This window comes from Nycticebus coucang, chromosome 9 (assembly GCF_027406575.1).
Source record: "Nycticebus coucang isolate mNycCou1 chromosome 9, mNycCou1.pri, whole genome shotgun sequence".
Classification (NCBI taxonomy): domain Eukaryota; kingdom Metazoa; phylum Chordata; class Mammalia; order Primates; family Lorisidae; genus Nycticebus; species Nycticebus coucang.
Window position 1 is genome coordinate 130,739,371 of NC_069788.1, and position 14,073 is coordinate 130,753,443.

General features: G+C 42.1%; 1 pseudogene; it reads left to right on the forward strand.

Annotated features, from left to right (window-relative positions):
* The first annotated feature begins 220 nt into the window (after nt 1-220).
* Nucleotides 221-1,576, forward strand: LOC128594322 (selenide, water dikinase 2-like; annotated as a pseudogene).
* The last annotated feature ends 12,497 nt before the right edge of the window (nt 1,577-14,073 follow it).

The following is a 14,073-nucleotide window of genomic DNA, read 5'->3' on the forward strand; positions in this document are numbered from 1 at the left end:
AAAAGTTGGTTTGTTGGGATGAAAAAGTTGGTTTTTTTGTCACATCAGAATTCTATCAAACCTTCAAAGAAGAGCTTATCTCCACACTGCAGACATTATTCCAAAAAATTGAGAAGGAAAGAATCTTTCCTAATACATTCTATGAAGCAAACATCACCCTGATAATAAAACCAGGAGAAGAAGAACGCCAGGGAGGAATCGTGTGGCGTGAGCCAACGTGATGGCGGAAGCCTCAGCTACAGGCACCAGTGGAGAAGCGATGGCTTCAGCCGTAGGTTCCTTGGGCCCAGCTGGCTTGTCTCTGGGCCCCAACTTCTCAAACTACCGGCCTTTCAAGCCCTAGGCGTTGGGCCTCAGCCCCAGCTGGCGGCTGACAGGCTTCTCCAGCATGAAAGGCTGAGGCTGCAAGGTCCCGCAGGAGACACTGCTCAAACTCTTGGCGGGACTGACCCAGCCCAACTTGCGGCACCTGCTGAGCCAGGGCCTGGTAGGAGGCCAGGAAGAGGTGCCCCAGAAGCCGGCCTGCCAGCTGGCCTGCCAACTGAGGTGGGCCCCCTCCCAACACTTCCAGCCCTGGGCATTGGGATGGACTCCTGTGTCATCCCCTTGAGGCATGGGGGCCTGTCACTGGTGCAGACCACAATCTTCTTTTACCCCTTGGTGGAAGATCCCTACATGATGGGGTGCATAGCTTGTGCTGAGTGACCTTTATGGGACACTTTATGGGCATTACTGAATGCGACAACATGCTAATGTTACTCAGTGTCAGCCAGGGTATGAGTGAGTAGGAAAGGGAAACGGTAACACCACTCATGACCAAGGGCTTTAGGGATGCTGCTGAAGAAGGAGGGACTGCAGTGACTGGTAGACAGACGGTGGTCAACACTTGGATTATCATTGGTGGTGTTGCCACAGTGGTGTGTCAGCCAAATGAATTCATAATGCCTGACAGTGCCGTTGTTGGGGATGTGCTTGTGTTAACCAAACCCTTAGGAACCCAAGTTGCTGTCAATACCTACCAATGGCTTGATAATCCTGAAAGGTGGAATAAAGTAAAGATGGTGGTCTCCAGAGAAGAGGTAGAGTGGGCCTATCAGGAAGCTATGTTCAACATGGCTACCCTAAACAGAATTGCTGCTGGATTAATGCACACATTTAATGCCCACACAGCCACAGATATCACAGGCTTTGGCATTCTAGGACACTCTCAGAACCTCACAAAACAACAAAGAAATTAAGTGTCCTTTGTCATTCATAATCTGCCAATCATTGCCAAGATGGCTGCCATCAGCAAGGCCAGTGGGAGGTTTGGGTTCCTTCAAGGAACCTCAGCTGAAACTTCTGGGGGATTACTAATTTGTCTGCCAAGAGAACAAGTGGCTCGCTTTTGTTCTGAAATCAAATCTTCCAAGTATGGAGAGGGTCACCAAGCATGGATTGTTGGCATTGCAGAAAAGGGGAACCAGACTGCTCGGATCATTGACAAGCCTTGAGTTATTGAGGTCCTACCTTATGGGGCTATTGCTACTGCTTTTGCTCTGACAGTTTGAATGCCTCCTCTGAGTCTAGCTTGTGAGATGAAGTAGCAGAAGCTGTGTGGAGCTTAGAGCTTTTGTACACAATCATGAATGATTCTCAAGAGTTGATTTTAAGAAATTTGCAAAGAAGGCAGTTTGCATAAAGGTTCCAACTGCCCTTTCTAATTGAATTAGCCCATCAAAAGCTGTCTGTATGTACATTCCAAGGCCAGAAGTAACATTTTAACTTTGAGGGGATGTTTGTTCATCTCAAGTAGAAAAGGAGCAGAAAAACTTCTGTTTCCTCTTTCCAGAATAAGATAACACTTTTTGGGTTTGAGGGATTTTTCTTTGCATTAGGTTGATTCATTAACTGCACAGGGAGTGAGATTATTAAAAATACACAAAAAGTAAATTGCAAAAGGAAAAAATTCAGATCAGAAACAAATGGGTTTGGACCAATGGTGTTGAGCTATGTTAAATTCTTTATTAGATTTTTCTTAAGTACTCTTTCCTGCTCTGGACAAGAATTGAGCATCTTGTCCAGTGACTGGGAAAGGAGGACTGCCACCATCTGACTTGGTCTCTGTTCATGACGTCTCTCCGACTAAACCCCATTAAGGACGAGGAGAGGCAGAGCAAGTCCCAGAGCCTAGACCTTGGTAGTCATTAAGATGTTAAATCTTGTGTTGAAAATTCCTGGTGATTTAATAAAGAATAACTTCTAGCTAAATAAATAAAAAGGGAATTTGTTGAAAAAATAAAATTAAATAAAATGAAAAAATATAAAACCAGGAGAAGATCCAACTTAAAAGGAGAACTTCAAACCAATTTCACTAATGACTATAGATGCAAAAATTCTCAGTAAAATCTACCCAATAGATTACAGCTATACATTAAAAGAATTATACATAATGATCAAGTAGGTTTCATCCCAAAGATGCAAGGCTGGTTTAACATACACAAGTTCATAAACATAATTCACCACATCCATAGAAGCAAAAACAAGGACCATATGATCCTCTCAATGAATGCAGAAAAAGTATTCAATAAAATTAAGCATCCTTTTGTAATTAGAACACTTAAGAATATAGGCATAGGTTGCACATTTCTCAAACTGATCAAAACCATCTACAACAAACCCACAGCTCATATTATACTGAATGGAGTAAAACAGAAAGCTTTTCCACTTAGAACTGGAACCAGACAAGGTTGTCCTCTCTCACTGCTACTATTCAACATAGTGCTGGAAGTTCTATCCAATATAGTCCTACAAGAGAAGGAAATTAAATGGGGGCAGAAGAAGTCATATTCTTGCTCTTTGCCAATGATATTATTTTATACTTAGAGAACCCCAAAGACTCAACTCCAAGACTCCTGGAAGTGTTAAAAAAATACAGTGATGTCTCAGGATATAAAAATCAATGTCCGCAAATCAGTAGCTTTTGTATATCCCGATAACAGCCAACTTGAGAAGCTAATCAAGGGCACAATTCCCTTCATAGTAGCTTCAAAAAAAAGAAAGAAAAAAAGAAAGAAAGAAAAAAAGAAATACCTAGGAATATACCTAACAATAGAGGTGAAGGACCTCTACAAAGATAATTATGAAATCCTAAGAAAAGAAATAGCAGAAGATATTAACAAATGGAAGAACATACCATGCTCATGGCTGAGAAGAATCAACATTATTAAAAAGCCTATACTTCCCAAAGCAATCTACACATTCAATGTGATTTCCATTAAAATGTCAAGATCATACTTTCAAGATTTGGAAAAAATAATTCTTCATTTCATATGGAACCAGAAAAAAACCCCATATACCCAAGGCAATTCTTAGTAATAGAAACAAAGCTGGGGGCATCACCCTACCAGACTTTAGGCTATAGTATAAGGCCATAGTGATCAAAACAGCATTGTATTGGCACAAAAATAGAGACATTGACATTTGGAACTGAATAGAAAACCATGAGATGAAATTAACATCTTACAGCCACCTGATCTTTGATAAATCAAATAAGAATGTACACAGGGGAAAAGAATCTCTATTCAATAAATGGTGCTGGGAGAACTGGATAACCACATATAAAAAGACTGAAACTAGACCTTTATCTTTTCCTAATTACAAAAATTGATTCAGGATTGATAAAATATTTAAATCTAAGTCATGAAACAATAAAAATCCTTGAAGAAAGTTTGAGAAAACACTTGAAGGTATCAGCCTGGGGAAAGGTTTTATGAAGAAGACTTCCACGGCAATTGTAACAATAAAAATAAATAAATAAAGGAACTTAATTAAACTGAAAAGCTTCTGTACAGCTAAGGAAACAACAACCAAAGCAAGTAGGCAATCTTCAGAATGGGAAAAGATACTTGCATATTATGAATCAGACAAACACTTGATAACTGGAATCTACAGAGAACTCAAATTAATCAACAAAAAGAGGCAACAATCTCTTAGATTTCTGGGCAAAAGAGATGAATAGAACCTTCTCTAAAGAAGAGAGATGAATGGCTAGCAAACATATGAAAAAATGCTCATCCCTAATCAGAGAAATGCAAATCAAAACTACCCTGAGATATCAGTATAGTGAGAAATGGCCCACATGACAAAGTCTCAAAGCTGCAGATGCTGGTGTGGATGTGAAGAGAAGGAAACACTTTTACACTGCTGGTGGGAATGCAAACTAATATAACCTTTTTGGAAGGAAGTAGAGAGAATTCTCAAAGAACTCAAATTAGACCTCCCACTTGATCCTGCAATCTTAGTACTGGACATCTACCCAAAGAAACAAAATCATTTTATCATAAGATAGTTGCACTAGACTGTTTATTGCAGCTCAATTTACAATTGCCAAATTGTGGGAACAGCCTAAATGCCCACCAATCCAGGAATGGATTAACAAGTTGTGGTATATGTATGCCATGGAATACTATTCAGCCATTAAAAAAGATGGAGACTTTACATCTTTTTTATTAACCTGGATGGAGGTGGAACACATTCTTTTTAGTAAAGCATCACAAGAATGGACAAGCAAGAATCCAATGTACTCAATTCTAATATGAAGGCAGCAGATGAGCTAATACAGGGGTGGGGTAGGGGAATGAGGGAGCAGGGACAGGAGAGAAAAGAGGGGGATGAGGGGATCATAGTGTCTGGCACACCTTTTGGGGGCAGGACACAATTATAAGAAAGACTTTACCTAACAAATGCAATCATTGTATCCTAATTCTTTGTACCCTCAATGAATCCCAAATAATAATAATAATAATGATGATGATGATAATAGAAATCCCAAAGGCTAAGGAAACTATACAAATACCTTGGTCAACTACACATAGTACGATTTAAATTTTAATGCAAATGCTGAATGTTAAAAAAGACTGTATTAGTCCTTGATGCTATGATCACCTCACCTGATGTGGTCCCAGATTAGTAATACAACACCTACAGGGAAGGGAATGCAATTCTAGGACAGTGCTTACCCAGACACTGGGTTATAAATGTGTAAATACTACTCATTATTTTGTAATTTTAAAGTCAAACTATGGAGAAAGCAGAGAAGAGTTGATTGAGGCCATCAAAGCTGTTGTCTGACCATTCCAGTAGAGTTCCAAAACTCCTCTGAAGGATGGACCAGGCACTGGCATCAGGGCATAACTTCCCAAGGGGAGCACGTTCATGGTGACCATAGTGATATTTAGCAATGAGGTATAGCACTTTTTACTAAGATGAGTTCTTGAATTTATATTATTATATAATCATAATAATGATTATTGCCTGACCTCCTACAGAATATGTGTCAACAACTTTATGTAAAAGGTTGTAAGCAACAGAAGACAGAATGTAGGAGAAAGGAAAGAGAGAAGACAGAATCAGATGGCGAGCATCTCACATTTTATAAAGTAGGGAGTCAAGGGTGAGACCTAGTGGGAATATGAACTGGAGCAAATTTTTGGAAAGCAATTTGGCAATGTATTGAGACAAGTTGAAGATGCCCATACCTTCTACCCCAATAATTCTCCTAGAGAATCTCTCCCACACCAGCACAAAGAGCCTCGCTATAGGGTTGTTTGCAGTGGTTCAAAGGAAGTCAGTCTAGGTCTAGAAGCAGCATTGCATAGCCATTGAGAGAGAAGACTCGGGAGCCAGCCAGTCACTTAGGTGTTGAGATTGTAGGTATGTGACTTCCTCTCTGTGCTTCAGTCATCCCATAAATAAATGAGAATTGCTGCAAGGCCAAACTAGTTAAGTAACACACAGTATTTAGTAATGCCTGGCAGATTGTAGACAGTGTCTACTAAACTTTTCTACTAAGTTTTTATTGTTTCTTTGGTTATTCTCCATCAACAAGAGCTGAATACATAAGCTGTGGAACATTCAGGGGAAGAATACCAGGCAGAGTTAAAAGGAAGGGACTGGCCCAGCACGGTGGCTCATGCCTATAATCCCAGCCCTCTGGGAGGCTGAGGTGGAAGGAATGCTTGAGCTCAGGAGTTTGAGACTAGTGTGAACAAGAATGACAGCCCATCTCTACCAAAAACAGAAGAATTAGCTGGGGTGGCACCTGTGGCTCAAGGCGTAGGGTGCCAGCCCCATATACCGGGGGTGGCGGGTTTGAGTGCAGCCCCAGCCAAAACTGCAAAAACAAAACAAAACAAAAACAAAAACAAACAAACAAAAACTAGCTGGCCATTGGGGTGGGCACCTATAGTCCCAGTTAATTGGGAGGCTGAGGCAGGAGGATCACTTGAGCCCAGGAGTTAGAGGTTGCTGTGAGCTATGATGCCACAGCACACTACTGAGGGTGACAGAGTGAGACTCTGTCTCAAAAATAAATAAATAAATAAATGAAACAAAAGGATTACAACTTACATGTATTAACATGAGTAAATTTTTCAAAAATCTCCAGGTGAGTGAAAAAAGCAAATTATAAAATAAAATGTTCAAAGTAATAATAACATTTATGTGCATTTTTAAAACATAGAAGGTGGGGCTATGTTAATATACAACAAATGTAGATATACAAAATATTTAAGTAATATACATGTTATGTTATTCTCTATACTCATTTAAAAATAAAACATTTAAGATATAAAATAAAGTTGTGAAATAAGAAATAGTTATGTAGATACACTGTGTAAAGTATAAAGTTTTAAAGATAACAAAAGAATAGAATATAAATATTAAATATTGGGAGGTGGAGGGGAGGGGAGAAATGAGATCATATTCATTTTTTACATTGGCAGGTCAATGGTATTGTTTCAAATTGATAAATGAAGAAGTAGGGGTACAGGCACACTGCCTAGAATTATGGAGGCTATCACCCAAAGAACTAAAAACAATAGTTCAAATAAACCATTTCTAGGGAGTTAAAGGAACTTGGTAAGCTCTTATTTACTGTTTTGTTGCCACGTATTTTGTTTAGATGAAATTTCAAGTCAAATTTAAGCTTAACTTAGGTATGGAAAAGAGTCCTGAGTTCTTCCTGGGACCAGATCTTCAAAGATGGTCATAAGCCACCTCACCAACACTGGAGTGACAGTGACATTTCTGCAAGTGATTCTCAAGAGGTGAGCAAACTGCCAGGGGGCACTGAGGTCCTCCTGAGCCTGGAATGACTATTTCCATGACCAACAGTGATGGATGAACTGATTAAGGAATGGGCATTGAGGGAGCCCCTGGGCCTCCTTCTAGAAAGAGGAAGGCCTTCTGGCAAGGTTGGCCCTGGCCCACTCCATCAGGCAGAATCCTCAGGGGCAGCAAAGCACATGAGAGTTTGAAGACAGTTTTCATGAAGAGGTGAGTTCCAGAGGGACAAGCAGCAGGGGACACTGAGCACCCCTCACTAGTAGCCCTGGGAAGCCCCATCACTAATCCTGGACTGCAGGGGCCGGGTTTGGGGACAAGGAAGGGAGCCCAGTGGGATCTGCCTTGTTGAGCAATCATTGTTGCTTCGCCTTGACTGCCCTTAGCCCACATCTGAGTTTCCCTGTGTGAGAGGGACACCTGCCTTCATGCCACCAGGTGCCACTCCTCTCTGCTTCCTTGCTGGAGAGCTTTCCCCAGTTCCAGAAGCTCGCTTCACCCAGGCACAGGACCGAGCCAAAGTGCCACCCATGGAATGCTCCCATGGACAACTCTTAACTATTATAACTAGTGATGGTGGCCCATGGTTAAACAGCCTGAGTGATTCGATTCAGAGGCAGAAGATACAGAGAAGAGTTCTTCATCATTCTTCAAAGAGTCGGGCAGGATTGGCCTCTGATGCCCGTAGCAATTGCTGCTCATCAAAGTCCCCTCTCTTCGGTTTTCTTCCTTCCCTGTGTCATTTCTCCTTTCCTCACTTGTGCTTCCTGAGGTCATCTCAATAAATCACCTTCACCAAGTGCTTTATCAGTATCTGGGTTGGGGGAAAAAATATCAAGCTGAGACACCACAAAAAGGGGGCTGTCCAATAGAAGCTGTAATTGGAGGGGGCAGGGAGAAGAAAGGATGGGAAAGTTAATGTCAGTTTATTCTTTTTCTGCAGCAGCTGCAACAAATTTTCACACTGACATTAAACAACTAACTTCATTCTCTCACAGTTCTGCAAGCCAGAAGTCAGAAATCGGGGTGTGCTCAGAGCTGCGATTCCTCCGAGGGCTCCAGGGAAGAGTCCTTCCTCGCCTCTTCCACCTTCAGGTGGCTCCTGGCATTTCGCAGATTCCGGGCACATTGCTCAAAACCCTGCCCTAATCATTGCTTAAACCCTGCCCTCATCATTGCTCGAAACTCTGCTTCATCATTGCCCTAAAGTCTGCCATCATCATTGCTCTAAATTTTGCCCTCATCATTGCTCTAAATCTGACCTCATCATTGCTCTAAACTCTGCCCTCATCATTACCCTAAACTCTGCCCTCATTTTTGCTCTAAACACTGCCTTCATCATAGCTCTAAATGCTGCCTTCATCATTGTCCTAAACACTGCCCACATCATTGCTCTAAACTCTGCCCTCATCAGTGCTTGAAACCCTGCCTTAATCATTGTTCTAAACACTGCCCTCAACATTGCTCTAAACCCTGCCCTCATCATTGCTCTAAACCCTGCCATCATCATGGCTCTAAACCCTGCCTTCATCATTACCCTAAACTCTGCCCTTCACATTGGCCTAAACTCAGCCTTCAACATAACCCTAAACACTGTCCTAATCATTGTTCTAAACACTGCCCTCATCATTGCTCTAAACTCTGCCCTAATCATTGCTTGAATATCTGCCCTAATCATTGCCCTAAACTCTGCCCTCATCATTGCTCTAAACACTGCCCTCATTATAGCTCTAAACTCTGATTTCATTATTACCCTAAACTCTGCCTTCATCATTGCTCTAAACCCTGCCTTCACATAGCTCTAAACCCTGCCCTCATCATTGCTCTAAACTCTGCCCTCATCATTACCCTAAATTCTGGGCTAATCATTGGCCTAAACTCTACCTTCAACATTACCCAAAACACTGTCCTCGTCATTGCTCTAAACCCTGCTCCCATGATTACTCTAAATTCTGCCTTCATCATTACCCTAAACTCCACCCTCATGATTGCTTTAAATCCTGGCCTCATCATTGTTCTAAACTCTGCCCTCATCATTGCCTTAAATCCTGGCCTCATCATTGTTCTAAACTCTGCCCTCATCATTGCTCTAAACGCTGCCCTCATCATTGCTCTAAACTCTGCCTTCATCATTACCCTAAACTCTGCCCTCATCATTGCTCTAAATCCTGTCCTCATCATAGATCTAAACTCTGCCTTCATCATTGCCCTAAACACTGACCTCAATATTGCTCTAAACCCTGCCTTCATCATTGCCCTAAACTCTGCCCTAATCATTACTCTAAACTCTGCCCTCATCATTGCTCTAAACACTGCCCCCATCATTGCTCTAAACTCTGCCTTCATCATTGCTCTAAACTCTACCCTAATCATTGCTCTAAACTCTGCCCTCATCATTGTTCTAAACTCTGCCTTCATCATTGCTCTAAACACTGCCCTCATCATAGCTCTAAACTCTGCCTTCATCATTGCTCTAAACTCTGCCTTCACATTGCTCTAAACTCTGCCCTAATCATTGCTCTAAACCCTGCCCTCATCATTACTTTAAACTCTGCCCTCATCATTACCCTAAACTCTGCCCTCATCATTGCTCTAAATCCTGGCCTCATCATAGTTCTAAACTCTGCCCTCATCATTACCCTAAACTTGGCCCTCATCATTGATCTAAACCCTGCCCTCATCATAGCTCAAAACTCTGCCTTCATCATTGTCCTAAACCCTGCCTTCTTCACTGCTCTAAACCCTGCCCTCATCACTGCTCTAAACCCTGCCCTCAACATTGCTGTAAACTCTGCCCTAATCATTGCTCAAAACTCTGCCCTCATCATTGGCCTAAACTCTGCCTTCATCATTGCTCTAAACCCTGCCCTCATCATTGCTCTAATGCCCTCAACATTACCCTAAACTCGGCCATCATCATTGATCTAAACCCTGCCCTCATCATAACTCTAAACTCTCCCTTCATCATTGCCCTAAACCCTGCCTTCTTCACTGCTCTAAACCCTGCCCTCATCATTGCTCTAAACTCTGCCCTAATCATTGCTCCAAACTGTGCCCTCATCATTGCCATACACTCTGTCCTCATCATTGCTCTAAACCCTGCTCTCATCATAGCTCTAAACTCTGCCTTTATCATTGCCCTAAACCCTGCCGTCTTCATTGCTCTAATCCCTGCCCTCAACATTGCTCTAAACTTTGCCCTAATCATTGCTTGAAAGTTTGCCCTAATCATTGCTCGAAACTCTCATCATTGCTCTAAAATCTGCCCTCAACATTACCCTAAACTCGGCCCTTATCATTAATCTAAACCCCGCCCTCATCATAGCTCTAAACTCTGTCTTCATCATTGCCCTAAACCCTGCCCTCATCACTGCTCTAAACTCTGCCTGCATCATTGCTCTAAACTCTGCCTTCGCATTGCTCTAAACTCTGCCCTAATCATTGCTCTAAACACTGCCCCATCATTGCTCTAAACTCTGCCCTAATCATTGCCCTAAACTCTGCCCTCATCATTTCTCTAAACACTGCCCTCATCATAGCTCTAAACCATGCCCTCATCATTGCTCTAAACTCTGGTTTCATTATTACCCTAAACTCTGCCTTCATCATTGCTCTAAACCCTGCCTTCACATTGCTCTAAACCCTGCCCTCACCATTGCTCTAAACTCTGCCCTCATCATTACCCTAAATTCTGGGCTCATCATTGGCCTAAACTCTACCTTCAGCATTACCCTAAACACTGTCCTCATCATTGCTCTAAATCCTGGCCTCATCGTTGTTCTAAACTCTGCCCTCATCATTGTTCTAAACTCTGCCCTCATCATTTCTCTAAACCCTGCTCTCATCATTGCTCTAAACCCTGCCCTCATCATTGCTCTAAACTCTGCCTTCATCATTACCCTAAACTCTGCCCTCATCATTGCTCTAAATCCTGTCCTCATCATAGATTTAAACTGTGCCTTCATCATTGTCCTAAACACTGACCTCAATATTGCTCTAAACCCTGCCTTCATCATTGCCCTAAACTCTGCCCTAATCATTGCTCTAAACTCTGCCCTCATCATTGCTCTAAACACTGTCCCCATCATTGCTCTAAACTCTGCCTTCATCATTGCTCTAAACTCTGCCCTTATCATTGCTCTAAACTCTGCCCTCATCATTGCTCTAAACTGTGCCCTCAACATTGCTCTAAACACTGCCCTCATCATAGCTCTAAACTCTGCCTTCATCATTGCTCTAAACTCTGCCTTCACATTGCTCTAAACTCTGCCCTAATCATTGTTCTAAACTCTGCCCTCATCATTACCCTAAACTCTGCCCTCATCATTACCCTAAACTTGGCCCTCATCATTGATCTAAACCCTGCCCTCAACATTGCTGTAAACTCTGCCCTAATCATTGCTTGAAACTCTGCCCTCATCATTGGCCTAAACTCTGCCTTCATCATTGCTCTAAACCCTGCCCTCATCGTTGCTCTAATGCCCTCAACATTACCCTAAACTCGGCCATCATCATTGATCTAAACCCTGCCCTCATCATAACTCTAAACTCTCCCTTCATCATTGCCCTAAACCCTGCCTTCTTCACTGCTCTAAACCCTGCCCTCATCATTGCTCTAAACTCTGCCCTAATCATTGCTCCAAACTGTGCCCTCGTCATTGCCCTACACTCTGTCTTAATCATTGCTTTAAACCCTGCTCTCATCATAGCTCTAAACTCTGCCTTTATCATTGCCCTAAACCCTGCCTTCTTCACTGCTCTAATCCCTGCCCTCAACATTGCTCTAAACTTTGCCCTAATCATTGCTCAAAACTCTGCCCTCATCATTGGTCTAAACTCTGCCTTCATCATTGCTCTAAACCCTGCCCTCATCATTGCTCTAAAATCTGCCCTCAACATTACCCTAAACTCAGCCCTCATCATTAATCTAAACCCCACCCTCATCACTACTCTAAACTCTGTCTTCATCATTGCTCTAAACTCTGCCTTCACATTGCTCTAAACTCTGCCCTAATCATTGCTCTAAACTCTGCCTTCATCATTGCTCTAAACTCTGCCTTCATTGCTCTAAACACTGCCCACATCATTGCTCTAAACTCTGCCCTCATCATTTTTCTAAACTCTGCCTTCATCATTGCTCTAAACTCTGCCCTCATCATTGCTCTAAACTCTGCCCTCATCATTGCTCTTAACTCTGCCCTCATCTATGCTCTAAACTCTGCCATCATCATTCCTCTAAACACGGCCCTCATCATTGCTCTAAATTCTGCCCTCATCATTGCTCTAAACTCTGCCCTCATCATTGCTCTAAACTCTGCCCTCATCATTGCTCTTTACTCTGCCCTCATCTATGCTCTAAACTCTGCCATCATCATTGCTCTAAACACTGCCCTCATCATTGCTCTAAACTCTTCCCTCATCATTGCTCTAACTCTGCCCTCATCATTGCTCTAAACTCTGCCTTCATCATTGCTCTAAACTCTGCCTTCATCATTGCTCTAAACTCTGCCATCATCATTGCTCTAAACTCTTCCCTCATCATTGCTCTAACTCTGCCCTCATCATTGCTCTAAACTCTGCCTTCATCATTGTTCTAAACTCTGCCCTCATCATTACCCTAAACCCTGCCTTCATCATTGCTCTAAACTCTGCCTTCATCATTGCTCTAAACTCTGCCTTCATCATTGCTCTAAACTCTTCCCTCATCATTACCCTAAACTCTGCCCTCATCATTGCTCTAAACCCTGCCCTCATCATAGCTCTAAACTCTCCCCTCATCATTGCTCTAAACCCTGCCTTCATCATGCTCTACCCTCTGCCTTCATCATCACATTGACTTTTTTGCTCTGTGTTTCTGTGGGCCCTCACCACTTCTTAGAAGGATACTAGTCATTATATTTAGGGGTACTGTAGTCCACTATGACCTCATCTTCACTACTTTTGCTAAAACCCTGTTTCCCAATAAGGTCACAATGTGAGATTCCAGGTGGACATGACTTTTGGAGGGACGCTAGTCAACTCACTACAGAGGAGAAGGTAGGTGGTAGGAAGGAAGAGAGGAGAATTCTCAGATTTCCATTTCTTCCCATCCAACAGTTCTCCTCCAGAAGAAACCCAACCAGGAGCAAAAGGTGAAATGAGATGGAGAGGTGCCATTTGCAGGCTGAGCCTCCTGGGGGCCTGGTAAGGATGAAGAATCCTAGAAATGGGAGAGGGGGTGGGGGGAAGATGTAGGTGGAGGTGAGGGGCGATGGAGAATAACCTGGCTTCTGTGGTAGAAAGCAAAAGGTGTCCTGACATACCCTACAAATCCCATAACACTCTGCATCATGCTGGGAAAGCACTAGTTGTTCACAATACCAAGAACTGGTAACAGAAAACAAAACATCTCTGTAAAATACAGCCTATCTCGAAAGTCACCCTTGAATTTCCTATACATGGGGAAAATGGGAAATAATGGCTAAATGTACCTTTATTTATAAGATATTCATTACAAAATTTTACAAAGAGGTATAAAGAATGTAAAGAATGTTTTTAAAATATTTTGTAAACTTTTACATGAAGATTTTGTAAATAAACGTACATTTAGCTACGATCTCCCATTTCCTCCATGTATAGTGACCTCAGGGTGACTTTTGGGATACACTGTAATTTAAAGAGGTTTATCCTCAGTCAAATGTGAGTGACCAGTGATCCAGAGAACCAGCACATTAAGGCTCAAGCAAGCAGTCCTGAGGTAGTAGGGTTATAATATGGTTTTATATGCTTTAGGGAGACATGAACTGCAGGAAAATCATTAATCAATGTATGGGAAGTATACAATGATTAGGCCTGAAAAAGTGGGACCTCTCAAAGTGGCAGCCTACAGATTATAGGTGGGTTGAAAGATTCTTTGATTTGTTAAAGAAATAAAGCTTTATTTAAAGAACATTTTAAGTTAAAATAAGGAAGACTGTTAATCAGATAAAG